The sequence below is a fragment of the Myodes glareolus genome, chromosome 3, assembly GCF_982192425.1.
Source record: "Myodes glareolus chromosome 3, mMyoGla1.1, whole genome shotgun sequence".
Classification (NCBI taxonomy): domain Eukaryota; kingdom Metazoa; phylum Chordata; class Mammalia; order Rodentia; family Cricetidae; genus Myodes; species Myodes glareolus.
Genome location: NC_142028.1, coordinates 55,125,832 through 55,142,961, shown reverse-complemented (window position 1 = coordinate 55,142,961; position 17,130 = coordinate 55,125,832). Strand labels below are relative to the sequence as shown.

General features: G+C 36.6%; 1 long non-coding RNA gene across 1 annotated transcript in view; it reads right to left on the bottom strand.

The window, feature by feature from the left end:
* Positions 1–10,919: 10,919 nt before the first annotated feature.
* Positions 10,920–17,130, bottom strand: part of LOC125403214 (uncharacterized) — a 47,609-nt gene continuing 41,398 nt past the window's right edge. The window contains exon 4 of the long non-coding RNA XR_007232868.3: positions 10,920–11,045. This is a non-coding gene — a long non-coding RNA (uncharacterized LOC125403214). The remainder of the gene's footprint in view (positions 11,046–17,130) is intronic.

Sequence of the window (17,130 nt, the reverse complement as noted above, 5' to 3'; positions counted from 1 at the left end):
TGGGGCAAACAGGCAGGAAGTAGAAGGGGGTGACAATAACAGAAGAATTCTGGGAAAAGGAAAGGGTCAGTTTGCAGTCATCACCCAGATGCAGAGGAAGCAAAATGAGAATACCTCACTGATAAAAGGTGCCAAGCCATGTGACTGACACAGACAAGAATTATGGGCTAATATAAGTTATAAGAGTTAACAAGATGTCTGAGCTATTAGGTCAATCAGTTTATAATTCATCTAGACCTCTGTGTGTTTCTTTGGGACTGACTAGCTATGGGTTCAGGTGGGACAGAAACCTCTGTCAACAAATGATACCAAAGTGGAAAACAATATTCATATAAAACATGAGAGAGTCATTCTTGACACAAAAGAACAGAGTTTAACATGGCTTCTGGGTAGCAGCATTTTCTCAGGCGGTCTGTTTGCTAAAGGCAAGTGTGTCTCATGTAAGAGAGATTTCTTGACTCAGCTTTAACTGCAAAAATCTTGCAGTTCTTTTAAGAGGCCCCAGCGTAAAACTCTTAAATGGTGTTGATGGATAGCCAACCGCATGCTTTTTGGTGGTGGCAGGGACTTTGAAACTCCATAGAGTTCTGGCAATAAACATGGCTCCTGCCAATACCTCTGCCATGAGGCTAAGGAATGGGGTGAATCCAGCCATCAAAGTCACAATTTTAATCCTAGCCATATCACTTAGCAAATTAAAGACTCATGTGGTCAGAAAAGAGATATAGAGTAAAGATAGTTTCGAAGTTGAAGAAAACTTCTAAACAGTTTACCATATGTTTAAAAATATATGTAGGCTTGGGAGAGAAAAGCAAAAGAATAAAGTCGAGAGAGAGAGAGAGAGAGAGAGAGAGAGAGAGAGAGAGAGAGGTTTGATCAAGGAAGACCCCCTGAGAAATCTCTGATAGGAGTAGATGGCCCAGGAGATAGAGAGAGAGAGAGAGAGAGAGAGAGAGAGAGAGAGAGAGAGAGAAAGGAGAAGTTGGGTGTGGTGACACATACCTTTAAGCCCAACACTTGGGAGATAGAGGCAGGCAGATCTCTGTGAGTTCAAGGATAGCCTGATCTACAGAGTGAGTGCCAGGACAGACAAAAATATGCATAGAAAGCTAGTTTTTAAAAAATAATTAAAAAATAAAAGAAATAGAGTTTAAAATAAAGCCATGTATAGATGGAAAATACACAAAGACTCTGGATACTGTATATTATTATGTTGTCTTTGAATTGTTTGATGGCTGAGAAAGAAACAACAGCTGCTAAAGAACATTTGTTTATAAATATTGCTGAATTAATCCAACATATGCATTTTGAAAATGTTTTGACTTCAAAATTTAAGTCAAAAGATATGTTACTTTGGAAAAGAGGTTTTGCTTTTGTTTCCACAGGAAATGAGAGGCTGTGGTTTCATTCTGGGTTAAGAAAATTCAGGTTTAATCAAGGAAGGCCCCCTGAGAAATCTCTGATAGAAGTAGATGACCCAGATGTCTGAGTTCTACATCCAGAACAGCCTCAAGACTGCTGGTTGAGATGATCAAGTCTCACAGAATATTCTAGTCAGGACTTGACCATAATTTAAAATTTTCTTTAGGTCACTATAAGATTATCAGTACCCTCAATCAACAGGAAGTAGCCTGGAAAACTATGCCCACATTCCCAAAAAATGAATTATGGATGTTTTTCTTTGTTTAGAGTGTTGGTTACAAGTTGTTATGGATAATGGTTATGAAAAAAGCTAAACAAAGGTGATTAGATTCAGAGTTCTTGTTTGGAAAAAAGGGGTAAGTGCTGTAGGACTATGGTCTTGTATCCTGTCACTTGTATTATTTTAATAAAATGCTGATTGGCCAGTAGCCAGGCAGGAAGTAGAGGTAGGATGATAAGAACAGAAGAATTCTGGGAAGAGGAAAGATTCAGTCTACAGCTGTTACCCAGACACAGAAGAAGTAAGATGAGAATGCCTCAGTGATAAAAGGCACCGAGCCCCATGGTCAACACAGATAAGAATTCTGAGTTAATACAAGTTATAAAAGTTAATAAGAAGCCTGAGCTACTAAGCCAATCAGTTTATAATTAATATAGATTTCTGTGTGTTTCTTTGGGACTGACTGGTTGTAGGACTGGGTGGGTTAAAAACCTCAGTCAACATGATATATTATGATAAATTCTTTCAGTACACGAGTTTAAAGTTGAATTAAGTTATGTAGGTGTGACAACACAATTCTTGGCTAAATCAAGGAGAACTCTTGATACAATTGTATATGATCTATGCTTTTATAAGCAAGAGAGTAAGATAAGCTTGAAGATAGTTTTAATTTTCAGAAAGAGAGAGAGAGGCAGACTAACAAGATATTAGTAAAAGAATAGCTTTTGGAGGTAGATTAGTGCTCATTGTTGGTCATAGCCATTATTTGTATCAGATACAAATGTCCCCTCATATAACACATACAAAATCATTTTTTAGTAAAAGAAAAATCTTCATTTATTATTTGCTTTTCATTAAACTGTGTTTATATAGATGATTAAATGTATAAATTCAAGTTTAATCAATCTTCCTACACCGAGTCTGATTAAAATACTTTAAACCTCATATGTCAAAGATGATGTCAAAAAAAAGCAATGGACAGCTCCAATTAGGAAACTTCTCTCTTTTTTATTTTCCCAGATTTAGTCTATTTTTCTTTATTTCTTGTCAAATTACATATTTCTATCAACATACTGTAATCTATTTTTTTCAATTTTTTTATTGAAAATAGGTTCTTTTATCATACAATAAATATATCCTGATTATAGTTTACCCTTTCTCTACTCCCATTTTCTCCTCCACCTTCTTTTCCAGGTTCATTCCCTTTTTGTTTCTTGTTAGAAAATAACAGACTTTTCAGAGATAACCAAACATAAAACAATATCACATCGAAGTTGGGCACAGTAGCACAACAGCAGGGAAAGTTACATATGTGGAGAATTTTCTGTCTCTATCTTGAGCAAAGAAAGCAGAAATACACTGTAGACACTGGTCTTATCTTTGCACCAGCACACACTGCTACTCTCCAAAAAACTTGAGGGCACAAAGGATGCATCCTATCCCTGGTTATTTAGCCTGCGATATAGAATCTATACCTGTATATGTTTCTGCTGTCAGAACATTGCACAGTCCATAAACTGTTCATTCAGGAATTGTCTTCCTTGTCTCCACTCCACCCTGCCTCATGGCCAGGGCCAGGGAATGTTCCCTCCTGTCTAATGAGGGTCTCTAATCTCAAATGGTTTGTAGTATAGTTGCTTGCCCAAAGCTGTAACATTAAACCTGTTTCCAAGACTTGAATTTCTTTGATGGCTATGTAGTTGCTTTTCTAAGCTAGAATTTTCTTGTTAGAGAATGCAAATTTTTTGACACATTGGGTCAACAGGAGATTAAGCCAATCTCTTACATCACCCTGGAGCTATAGGTAGTGTGATGTCATTTCAAAAGCTCCTATGTTATCCTTCTTGTCAGCTACTTGAACTTAGACACACGGGTTCTAAAATGCTGTCATTGATGGTTACAGCTCTAGATTATTCTGATTTTTTAAGCTGTATTTAACTAGAACAGTTATTCTCAACCTGTGGGTCACAACCCCTTTGACAAACTCTATCTCCAAAAATATTTACTATGATTCATAAAAGTCAAAAAATTCCAGTTATGAAGTAGCAATGAAGATAATTTTATGGTTAGGGGTCACCACAGCATGAGTAGCCCTAATAAAGGGTCACAGCATTAGGAAGGTAGAGAACCACTGGGTTAGAAGAGCTAGAGGTGGGAGTTTAGATGAGGTTTAGATGAATCTTAACCTGTTATTCTGGAAATACTTGAACTCATTAGTGAAGAAATGATTAACAATTTTACAACTCAACCCATTTTTCCACTTACTTGTTTGAAAATTAAGAAATGAAACAAATAAATGAGTGAATTGGCCTTAAATTTTTTGTTTTAATAGACAGTGAAGGAAGATTTACAAGGAAATACCTAAATATATCTTAAAACATCACCAGTTATTCTTGTTGGTGAAATTCCTTTAAATAATGCTGCATTATTTGAAGTTACCTTATTTTGCATAATAAAATATATGAGTTCTTAATAAAATTCCTTTCTTGGAAGAGACCTTGGTTCATTCCAGATTGAAGGGCTGTGCCTTTGCCTGCCTGTATTCAAATTTCACTCCTATGACTTACTTGTTGTGTGTCTTTGGACAAGATTCTTCGGTCTGTAAACCACATATTTGCTGTTTATAAAATGTGACAGCTAGCAAAACCATGTTTGTGTCTTTGTGAAGATTCAACTGCATTCATTTACAAAGTTTATAGAAGCAGCTGGTTCTAGTTGCTGTTCAAATGGTTGCAACTAGCTAGGTCTGCCCTTGAGTTCATCTCTTTGAACAGTCTTAGCTGAGCAGTTTGTCATGCTTCTTGTTAGGCCTGGGTGCTTAGAACTTGGAATTGCTTAGGTTTCGTATTCTATCACCTAACAGTAGAACAGTTGCATGTTGCAGTATCTTTAGAAAACGGCATACTGAATGGAAAACTAAGCTGCCTGTGTTTTTGGAAGACTAAACACAGAAAGTTTACTGGACAGCACCTTCCACACACAGTGACACATCAGTGAATGTCTGCCTTTCATCTGGTCTATGTTGAAGAGAAAGACCTTGACTTTGTAAACCTCTAGCAAGGACCTTGCAAAGTCAATCCAGTGGCATCTTTGTGCTATCACTGCCAGGTTTTGGGTTGTCTACATGGCTCCTGTTGGGTAACCTGGCCTGCCCTTGGCTTTGAGCCCTTTCTTCTCAAAGAGACTTGATTAGGGCTGAGCCAGAGTCCATACATACACAGTTGGCACCAGGGCTCCCAGCTGCTGCCCATGTGTCACTTAGGATACACTGTCCTTGCAGGCTATTCTGAGTTGTTTTCCCAACTTCTGCAGTAGATTTTAAGTTTCTGACAGTTCAGAAAACCTGCTCTATGTAGTCTTTGCTCAGTGCAAGCCGGGGTATATCATGTCTGATCCCTTATCCACATGCGGAGTACTGTTACCTGTCTCCTCAGGCTGGACAAGCTCAGACCTGTGCATATTCAAGGTTTGGCCCAAAGCATTTCTCAGTGCACAGCTAGAACTCTCTTCTTCTGAACTTTTCAGTATGTGTTTATCAAGCTTAAATCAAAACTTTCCCTCATGATCGACTGGCCTTATGCAATTCAAATCTTTCTGCCTCTCTTGTCTCCTCCACTCCATCTGTGTGTTTTGGCCACACAAACCTTTGTTCCTTGGAGAGTACAAGGTCATTACTGCTTATTGCTTTGACATTTGGTTCTCTCTGTCTGGAAACCTCTCGTCAAATTATTGCCTCATTAGATTGTTTCTCCTTTTCAGTGAAGTTCTTTGCATATCAAAGGGCATCAACTCAAACACCATATTCTGGGGCCCCATCACTCGTGTACAATGGTTTTTAGCTAGGGGTCTTGTGATCCTCCAGGGGACATTTGGCAGTCTCTGTAGATAATTTTGCTTGTAACCACTAGAAGGGACAGGACATTACATAGAGGATGAAGGTCAAATGTACTCTAAACATTGGAAAATGCTCACCAAAGAATAGTCTCTCGCAAATGTCAGTGTTATGAAGGCTAAGAAATCGCACGTAGCACAGTCTTACTTTATTTACTTAAGGAACTTGGCACTGAGAGGAACTGATTGATTCATCATTCATGATTGTAACTTTATGCTACTTGTGTTCTGAATTAGAATATAAGTGCCAAGAAAATAGAAATCTTGTCTTTTAAAGATTTATTTGAAATTTTATGCCTGAGTACACTGTATTTGCATCATTTCCACTGCTCCTTCTCCTCCCTCCTGCTCCTCCCATCTCCCACTCCATTCTTCATGGAGCTCATGATCTCCTCTATAACCATTGTTGTGATATACATGTATGTAGTTTAATAGATAAAAACCTATAAATACATATATTTATGTGTATTATAAATGTATTTTTAAAGTAAAGTGCTTACAAAAATGTTTCCTTCTGACCTTTCCAAACATCCTCAGTATTGTTTATCTCTCCTCTCTCCCTCTCAGTATCAAACTCTCTTCTTTCTTCCCAGTTACACTGCCCTCCTTTTCCCTCCCCATGCCCCTTCACAGCTCCTGTGTCCTGCTAACTTCCTCTCTAGAGTGCCTTATTCATCTTTCCCTCTGCCAATAGTTCCTTTTGTGTCTCCACATTTTCTTGGTTACCCTAGAATTTGTCGTCACATGCAAAGATTCAAATCTAGAATCCACAAACATGAAAGAACACACAGGCTTGTCTTTCTGGATTACTTCAATCAATACAATAGTTTCTAGTTTTATCCGTTTAGATAAAAATTTTAAAGTTTTGCTATTCTTTTCAGCTGAACATGGCTTCATTATGAACTCATCCCACAGTCTCATTCTCTATTTGTTGGCTCAGCGATAACTAGATTGTTTGCATGTCTTTGCTATTGTGAAGAGCACATCAGGGAACATGACTGAGCAAATACCTTCGTAGTAATGTCAAGTCCTTTGGGCAAATGCCAAGGAGTGGTATAGCTGAGTCATATGGTAGATGTCATTTTAGCTTTTGGAGGATTCTCCACAGTGATTTCCATAGTGGCCAGTACCAGTTTGCAATCCCACCAGAAGTTAAGGAGCACGCCCCCTTTGACGCATCCTCACCTGTACTTGTTAGTCATCTTCTAAAAATAATAAAATATTAAAAAGCTGTTCTGACTTTGAAATCTCAAAGTAGTTTTAATTTTCATTTGTTTCATTGCTAGGGATACTGAGCATTTTAAAAAATATTTTATCTGTTTCATCACGGTGGTGTCTCTAGTGTCTACTCTGTACCTGACCTTGGTAGAAATATTATCAGTATTTGTTGAATTAATAAAGCCATGACAAATCAGTGGGAAAGTTAACTATGTGTTGTTGTGCATTATATTTGACCACACTGTACTTGCAGTGCATTTTGTGTTGGTTATTGATATATATATATATATATATATATATATATATATATATATAGTGATAATAGACTTTATGACAGGGATACAGACATGATAGATGAAATCAATTCATTAATAGAAAATATCTGTTGTAGAAATATTCCAATTCCTGTGTCTGTCACAAGACTTATTTTTAACTGTGCTCTGTGTACTGTCCTTCAATATCTAGTAGTTTTCATCTTCATTTTATTTTTAACCATACTTTATCTAGAAATTAATAAAAAGCAATGTACACTTTGAGAAGGCATGGGAACTGTCTGAACACATTGTAACTCTTTGTCTGCCATTGTGGATCAGGTTAACACCTCCCTAGGTGTGGAATTTGTAACACAACTGCCTTCCCCTAACATACATGTTCCATTTCAGTATTATGAACATGGTGATAATGAGGGGTTAACTTCAATATCACCTGCTTAAAATCCAGACATATTTGTCTGTCTAACTAAAACCAGAAAGGTGATACTGGGTCCACAAAGAGTTGATGCTGTCCCTCTTTGCCTGATTTTCCTAGGGGCAGAATAGTGGGTCAATCACTGAGAAGAGTTTGTTTGGCCTACATGGGATCTGTTCTGTTTGGAATAGTTTTAGCTGCTACTTTTAGCCTCCTAGAATGTGGAATTGGACTATTTATCATGGAATTGGGGCACCATGTACCTTTTGTTCTAATGGGCACTAGCCAGATGTGTCTGATGAGAGTTGATTGTACCTCCAACACTTTTCCACCACTTTTGGTATCTACGAGAGTAGAAGAGGAGATAAATTCATGGAAATGGGGAGGTGTGCTGTGTCCTATCTTGACGCTTCAGGGAAGAAAGACAAAGAAGGCTGTATTGTGATTGGATACATCATGTCAAGTTTGTTAATTACATTGTTCAAATGTTCTGTAGCCAGTCACATCTTTTTCACCATGTGTAAATGGCCTATCATTATACCCTGTTATGGTGAACTTATTTCTGAATGGTAATTGTCATTTTTTTCTACTTTATGTGTTTTGTAGTTACACCTTTAAAATCTTTTATGCATTTTATTTTTATAAGTGTAGGCGTTCTCCATGTATGTGTGTCTATGCACTGTATATATACATAGTGGTGCCCACAGAGGCCAGAAAAAAAGTGCCAGATCTCTTGTGACTGGAGTTATAAGTTGTGAGTCACTGTGTGTGTGTTGGAAATTGAAGCCTTGTGCTATGGAAGAGCAGCCAGTGTTCATAACCACTGAGCCATTCCTCCATCTGCTCAAAGCTATGCTTTCAGGTACACCTTAGTTTAGAGTTTTATACTGTCTTAGTAATTAAGGCTGCTCAAGTTTAGCATTATAATATGATTTTCTGCATGAGTTTCTCTTGCCTTCAAACCTGTTTTATTCAGTATTATTGTTTCACCCACATTCTTTACTATTAATCCTTTAATTGACTGAAATCTCTTTGAGTTCTCAGGTGTGTCTCCTAAAATTTTATCCATTTTTTCACTTGTAAATTGAACCCAGGTTCTTGTACATGAGTACTTTACCACTGAGCGAGATTCCCAGCCTTGGGGGTTTTGGCATGGTTTCACTATGTAGCTGAACTTGGCAGTGAAGACCCTACACAGCCTAAGTTGACTGCAAATAAGCTACTGAATTTTTAATACCAACGCATCAATCCTAGATAATCACTAGATACATATGGCATTTATATACATACACGCACACACATATATATACACACACATATACATACATGTGTCTCCTTTCCTCTTATAAGTATACTGTGTATATGTTTATCTTTATATACAGATATCTATAATTTTAAAATAATCCAACATATGAAACACAATCTAATTACCTGGTTTGGAAAGAATTAAAACTAAAACATAGGATAATATTACTATTTAAGTTTAAAGGAATATGATCTGCTTACTACTACTCTCTCACACACATATACACTCTCACACAACTTCTAATAGGTTTGTGGTGTGTTTATTGCCGTTACTTAATAATTTGTGATAAGTTTATTTCTTCTTTTTCCTCTTGTTTTTTAATTTTAAATTGTTGAAGGATGTTTTTCCCTTCATTCAGATTCTTTTTGAAAGTAACAAGTCAAATGTCTGTGTTACTAACTATTCAAGCTATTATAATATGCTTGCCTATCTTAATGATATATAAAATAATGACTATCTTTGTCATACATCAGAATAAATAATAAGTGATTATATAGTAGCTCTACTCAGATCATATTCCTGCAAGCTTAAATAATACTAGTATCTTATGTTTTAGTCCTTCCCAAACCAGATAATTAGATGTGTTTCATATGTTGGATGACTTTATAATTATATATATATGTATATAAAGATAAACATATACACAGAATATATATATATATATATAAGAAGAAAGGAGACACATGTATGTATATGTTATATATATATATATATATATATGTGTGTGTGTGTGTGTGTGTGTGTGTGTGTGTGTGTGTATGCATATAAATGCCAAATTTACTACCTTTTCTTTTTTTTGCAATTTAGACTTGGTAAAATAATTTTCCCTCTGCTTGGTCTATGTATTGTAAAGTATCTCCTGGTGAAGATTTGACCCACTAAGAAAGCAGTAATTACCTTTTGGTCATGTGACTCTCAGTTTTATAGTAGGAAGTGTGAACAAATTGTTGATATTCCTACTGATTAAACTGTGAATCAAGTTTCAGTGTGTATCTACTTTAAGTTTCTGGGTTTCACACATCAAAGAGAATTGAAATGTCACAGACCAGGATGTGTAAGGAACACAAAGATGGAGCAAAGGGGCAGGGATAGATATGATCAAGGTACATCGCATACATGAGTGAAAATTTCAGAGAGAAAATAACAAAAAAGAAGTACAATGAAACACCATCATCACTATTAAATCACTATTATCATTTTCTGTTCAAAATTGCTCACTATCATTAATTCTGAACAGTTTATATTCATGTTTATAGTGATATGCACATGAAAGTACAAGCAGGGATATGAGACCCTCACAGGTAGTGATCCTCCTATAGCTAAGTAAAATATTTTAACTGATCAAAGCTGTCTTCACACTGTTATATTTGTATCAGAAGAAACAAATATGACATAATTTATCTTAAGCTCATACAATATGGCCTTAAGTTTGTTTTATATATTGAGGTTCTGCAAAAATATTTTAGCTCAGAAAGAAATTCTTCTAAGAAAACCAATCCAAAGAAGGAAAGATATATTTTGGTTTTAAATGTGTCGTTGCCTGCTTGTTATTCTTTGAAATTGAATCTTATTATATACTGCGGCTGTCTTAAATCAAGTGTAAACTCTGCTTTACCTTAAATAAGAAACATAAAACTTTTTCTCCCCTACCGACACAGCCCTGCCTGGACACAAAATTTAAAAAATTACTTCTCCTTTCTACTCTTCCGTCCTTTTCCCTTTTCTCCTCTTCCCTTCCACTTTCCCCTCTTACTTCTTCCCTTCTTCCTTCCCTTCCCCCTTACTCCTTTCTTCCTTCCCTCCATCTCTTCTAAACAGAGTGTTATTATGTAACCCAGGCTGACTTTGAGCTCCTGCTCTTCCTGCCTCAGTTTCCCTCTTGTTAGGATTATGGATTTGTGTCACCATGCCTTTCTTCCTGAAGAAATTTGTTAAAAGTTAATTCAATATTTGAGAATAATTACTTGAATATTACACAGAACAGGTAGAGGACATTGAATGTTTCCAATGCAAAGAAGAGGCAAGTGCCTAAGGTGTTAGTACCTCAATGGCCCACATGTGGTACGATTACATATTATGTACATATTTAAAATGTTACAGTATACCCAATAGACATACACAATTGATATATGTTTATTTAAATAATTCCAAAAAAGTTAGTTTAGATGAAGGATAATTTAGTTCACTCACTGAGATGGTCTTCTGGAAAGATCTTGTGTAGCTCTAGGTGGCCTGAGACTCTTGCATTAGAGTCCGGGTTGGTTTCCAACTTGGTATCTTTCTACCTTCATCTCCTGAGTGCTGGAAACACAAGCATTAGCCATCATTCTCAGGTGTGGAAAAAGACTGAATACTTTCTAAAATTTTCCAATCTATATAATCATATATTCTTTTATGGATGATAACTTCATATTTATGATGAACCAGTCTAAAATAAGTGATTATCAATGCAACCTATTAATTCACCCTTAAAATTTTCCTGCCTCCTGAGAATGGATAACAGTTGTTTCTTATTGATGTAAAATGTTGACACAATGGTTTGTTATAATATAGTCAAAATGACTTTCTCCGAATTCACTTCTTCTTTGTGCAGTAAGAAACATAAATCCATCTTTTTCGTATATCTCTCCTTTAGCTCATGACCATTTGGGTAGAACTAAAAATGAAATTTGTTGACCCAATAAAGTGAGACAATTAGATACACCTAATAATTATACCACTCTTTGAGATTTATTTTTAACAATTCAATAATTTAAATACAGTCCCATTTCTTAGAACTATTTTATGAAGGAATTTTAATGTAGATTCTAGTTTACAAACGACAATGTGGATGCCACATCTTCGATCCTAAATTAACTCAATAATGCAGTCACTATTCCTTTTATTTATTTTTTCGCTGTAATTTAAACAAAATTATTTAATTTCATTGTCAAATCACTGCTTGGAAAAACAACAGCTTAGAGCTGAGGAAAATGGGTACATGCCTTGACCACGTCTTACACAAACAAAGACGGGATTCTAAGCCTCCATCTTGGGCTTGGCATTCTTTCCACCTCAAACATTTGAAATAGTTGTGAAATCCTAACCAGTCACCTACACTAAACAGTAGCTGCTATGTACTCGGCAGATACTCCATTCAGCTAGTACTGAGCTCTTGAAGAAGACCCTGATGTCTATCAATGAATTTCCACATGGATCTATTGACTTTTCTTGGATTTTAGTCCAAGATTTGTTCTGTCTAGATCTTTTTCATCCAACACAGAAGTCAACAGTTACATGAGGATATTAACGCTCAACATGTAGACATTCTCATTCGGAACTGAGATGTTCTGTAAGTATCTTCTTCTTTGTGGTGATATTGTACCACAAAGGAAAGAGTCAACAGGGGAAAAGGATGAAGCATGTAATGAGGTGATATATTTACAATCCATGAATCTGCTAAGAGACTGACATCCAAAACATGTAAGAAATCCAGGCTACTCAGTACTAAAGACAAATACCCTGCTCCAATATGGGTCCATGGTTCTGAACTGTAATTAGCTGAAATGAAGGCAGGTCTGTTATTAGCAACCCAGAAGATCTACCCAGAGGACACTGTTAAGCGACATACCATCACGTGATCTCACTTTTGTGTGGCACTTTAGAGAACTGAACAGACAGATGTGGATAGTGAGTTTGATCACGAGGGCTCAGTGGCCAGGATTGGGATAGGTAACACAATGGTTGATTGAAAGACAAAGGATTCTCCGTGTTAAAGGAGCCGTGAATTGGTCCATGCTGGAACACAATGACTACAGTTGATAACTACACTTCTAGTTTTGAAAATTGCTTAAGATGGGAGACTTTTACAGTGTTTTTTACCATAAAAATCACCTAAGAATATGAGCTAATGCATAGGTAGTTAAATTACTTGAGCCATGACATGCTTGCATACAACCCTTGGTATATGGTAAACATATGAACTGTAATCACAGTAAACAGAAGCTTTTTCATCAACGGAAGTTAATTTGAAAACAAAGAAATATATAAAATATCTCAATAATTCTAATATTAATCACACACTGGAATAACATATCTTAAGTACAATATTTAGTGTATCATTAAAACTAATTTCACTGACTTAAGTTTTTCTCTTGTAGTTTTAGAACACAAACCATGTGGGGCATATATTGAAGCTTCTCATCATCTTCATTTTTCTAAGATTTATTTATCACATATACAGTGTTCTGCATGTATGCCTGCACACCAGAAGAGGACATTCTGTGGTGCTGGGTATTGAACTGAGGACCTCTAGTAGCAGTGAAGGGTTAAGACTACAGTTAAAACTACTCTTAACCCCTGAACCATCTCTCCAGCCATCATCTTCTTATGCAGCAGCTAGAGCTTCATTTATCTTGAACCAAGCTCCTGATTTCATTCTTTACCTCATACTCTTTCCATTTAGGAATGACTGAGATTTCAGCCAGTATTTAAGCCTCATTATAATATCATCATCTGGGGATCAAGAGATAGCTTTTCAGTTAAGAGTTCTGACTCTTAGAGGACCCGAGTTCAATTCCCAGCATTCTCAGGGTAGCCCACAATTGTCGATAACACCAAGATCTGACACCTTGATGTAGACATACATGCAAACAAAACACCAATGATTACAAATTAAAAGTAAATAAATCACACACACACACACACACACACACACACACAAATATGGTCAACTGTTTAACTTCCTGTGTGTGGCATTTGGCACTTGAATCCATATCCTATTGTGCTAAATAATTTTAAAAAATTGAAACTTCTTAAATATTTGAACTGACTTTCATATTAGAATTCCAACTGTGTTCTGAGTTCTATATATTAAACATTCAGACACTCAGAATACAAGTAGTATATTGGGCTGGAGAGATGCTTTGACACCATCTGCTTTTCCAGAGGACCTGGGCTTGATTCCTAGCAATGACATAATGGAGCCAGTGTTCTCTTCTGGCCTCTGTGGACACTAAGCACACACATGGTACACAGATATGCATAAAGGCAAAACACACATATAACATTTTGAAAGTGAAAAACTTAAAAACTAGAAACAATATCAATGTGAAAGTTGAGGGGAAAGCGTTAGAGAAGAAATGGTTTTAAATTGTGAGATCAGAAGTAAATGTACATTTATTGGATAATTTCATTTGAAATGTTCTGCTTGGATTTCCTCTTCTATGTGTGTGTGTGTGTGTGTGTGTGTGTGTGTGTGTGTGTGTGTGTACATGAGTGTATCGAGCTTCTCAAAGATCTCATCTGTGAATCCACAGAAAACTCTTAGAGCTGTTTCTGCCATTGCATAAACAACAAATACTGGCCTTTATTTGATCACAGATGTTGACTGAAGATGCCTCAAACACCAGTGTGTTAATGCTTGGTCCACAGTTTGATGGGCCTTTCTAGTTAACATTAGAATAATTATTAACATATATGACACGGAATCACAGCTAAATAGATTTCTGTCTTTCACTATCTTTTTATCTAACTTTCCCTTCTCTTTTGGAACTTTGTATTATTTCTCAAATTGCTATGTTTTACAACTAAATAGGAATTGGTGGATTATGATTTAGCCAAACTCCCTTTCTTACCAAATGACAATGATGTTATCCAAAGATGCTAGCATATATCTTGTATTCAAATAGCTTTTTCAGAGATGGGAAATGAGTTCTATATTTTCTCTACCAATCACCTCCAGTCAGCACCAGCTCAAACTCTGAAGACAGTATCTCAGTTAAATCTCATAGCAATTAACTACAGTGCTGCATCTGTTCCCAAGCATTGGGATGGGGAAGCAGAATCTTGGAGAGAATGAGTTGTACAAGCACATGCCAGCAGCCTGAGAGCTGATGTGCAAATTAGACTGTGAAAGCTGGTTTCTGCTATATTGTTCTTAAAGCTAAATGATAAGATGCGTGGATTATAAAGTTGTGAAATTTCATCTCCTTTTGGTCAGTCTTAGATGAAGGGGGCTTAAAGGCTCCTGTGATCGTCTACATTTCGTGGCTGTGAGACTCATTACAGAGACCCTGTAGAGTTCCCTTGGTATGTTCAAACTAAGTGAGAATAAACAGAGGATGAGAAATGAATGATGGGAAGAATGTGTATACATAGTTCCCTAAGGGTCATCTAACTAACTGGAGTACACAGAGTATGGGGATTAGACTGGGAACATGCTTGTATTGTTTCTGTCCAGTGACAGTCATAAGATGCTGTCACTGTCTCCCACCAGGATGATGACGTTATCAGACCAATCTCTGTTTATCTCATTGCACAGCACTAGTGTAAATATATTAAAATATCCTTAGAATTGTACAAAAAATTAAATTATTTGCACTGCCTATTAATTAAACAGAAGAACTAACTCTACTGCCAAGCTTTTAATTTTTTGTACTCAGTATCTAGCTAGCCAAAATGGAAGAAAAAAAAGAAAAAAGTAAAAACCCTGAAAAATCAAGCCCCACATTAAAGAAGTTGGCGGTTAGATAAGTCAACAACCAAAATTATTTTCTCTAATTCACTGGATAAAATAGGTAAGTTAGAAAATTCACACACACACACACACACACACACACACACACACACACACGAGGCTATTCCTGTTAAGAATGGGGACTTTCCTTTCTTTTTGTTATTTAAGATGACTACAAGGTGAGTCACTTCAGAGACTTGGTCTTCACACTCATCTACCTAAAACTGAGAGAGCTGGGGTTGTGGGCTCAGACCAGGTTCTCCTACTAGCCTGACAGAAATCTAAGCCTTAGTTTTGGTTCACTAAAATGGGACAGAGCTAAAATGTACAGACAATGGTCTGTACACTGTCACTTGTATTTTAAATAAATGTTGATTGGCCAGTAGCCAGGCAGGAAGTAGAGGCAGGGCAACCAGGCAGGAAGTAGAGGCAAGGCCATGAGAACAGAAAAATTCTGGGAAGAGAAACAGTCAGTCTGCAGTCATCATCCAAATACCGAGGAAGCCAGACATAGAGCAAAAGGGATGTGACTTCCTCCCTGAAAAAGGTACCAAGCCACATGGTTAACACAGACAATAATTATGAGCTAATGTAAGTTATAAGAATTAGTTAAGAATAAGAAGCCTGAGCTAATGGGCCAATCAACTTATAATTAATATAGACCTCTATGTGATTCCTTGGGACTTAATGGTTGCAGGTCCTGGCAGGACAGAAACCCCTGCCAACAAATGGCACCCAACATGTGGACAGTTGCATTCATAGAAAACCTGAGAGAGTTTAGGAAGTTATTCTAGACACAAATAATAGCATTAAGCATAGATTCATGCTTGGTAGCAGCAATTTCTCAAGTGTACTCTCTTTGCTAGTGGCAAGTGTATCTCATTTAAGAGAGGCTTCCTGACTCAGCTTTAGCTGCAAAACCTTGCAGATCTTTTAGGAGGTCCTGCCATGAAACACTTAAATGGTTTTGATGAAAAGCTGATTGCATACTTTTTGGTGGTAGCAGGAACCTTGAAACACCATAGAGTTGTAGCAATAAACATGGCTCTGGCTGGTACCTCTGCCATGAGGCTAGAATCCCAGAAAGATAAGGAATGGGATGGATCTAGCCATCAAAGCCATGGCTTTAATCCTAGCCATGTGGCTTAGCAAATTAAAGACTCAAGTGGTCAGAAAATGAGAGATATACAGTAAAGATAGACTCAGATGAAGAAAATCCATAAATGGTTTTCAGTGTGTTTAAAAATATATGTAGCTTGGAATAGAAAAGGAAAAAGGATAAAGTTCATAAAATAAAAAGAAAGAAAGAAAGAAAGGGAGGAAGAAAGAAAGAAAGAAAGAAAGAAAGAAAGAAAGAAAGAAAGAAAGAAGTTTGGTGTGGTGGCACACACTTTTAATCCCAAACCTTGTGAACCAGAGGAAGGCAGATCTCTGTGAATTCAAGGTGTGGTGGCACAACTTTAATACCAATACTTGGAAGGCAGAGGCAGGCATATCTCTGTGAGTTCAGGGACAGCCTGATCTACAGAGTTAATTTCCAGGACAGCCAAAGATACACAGAGAAACCCTGTCTCAAAAAGCCAAAAATTAAAAAATAAAAATAAAAGAAATAGAGTTTAAAATAAAGTCACATAAAAATAAAAATACACAGAGAATCTGGATACTGTATGTTATTGTGTTGTCTTTAAATTGTTTGATGGCTGAGCAAGGAGCAAAAGCTGCTAAAAGATCTTTGATTATAAATGCTGCTGGATTAATCCAACATATATAATTTGAAATTGCCTTGACTTCAGAGTTTAAGTAAAAGTTATGTTACTTTGGAAAAGAGGTTTTGTTTTTGTTTTCATAGGAAACAAAAGGCTGTGGATTCAATCTGAGTTAAGAAAAATC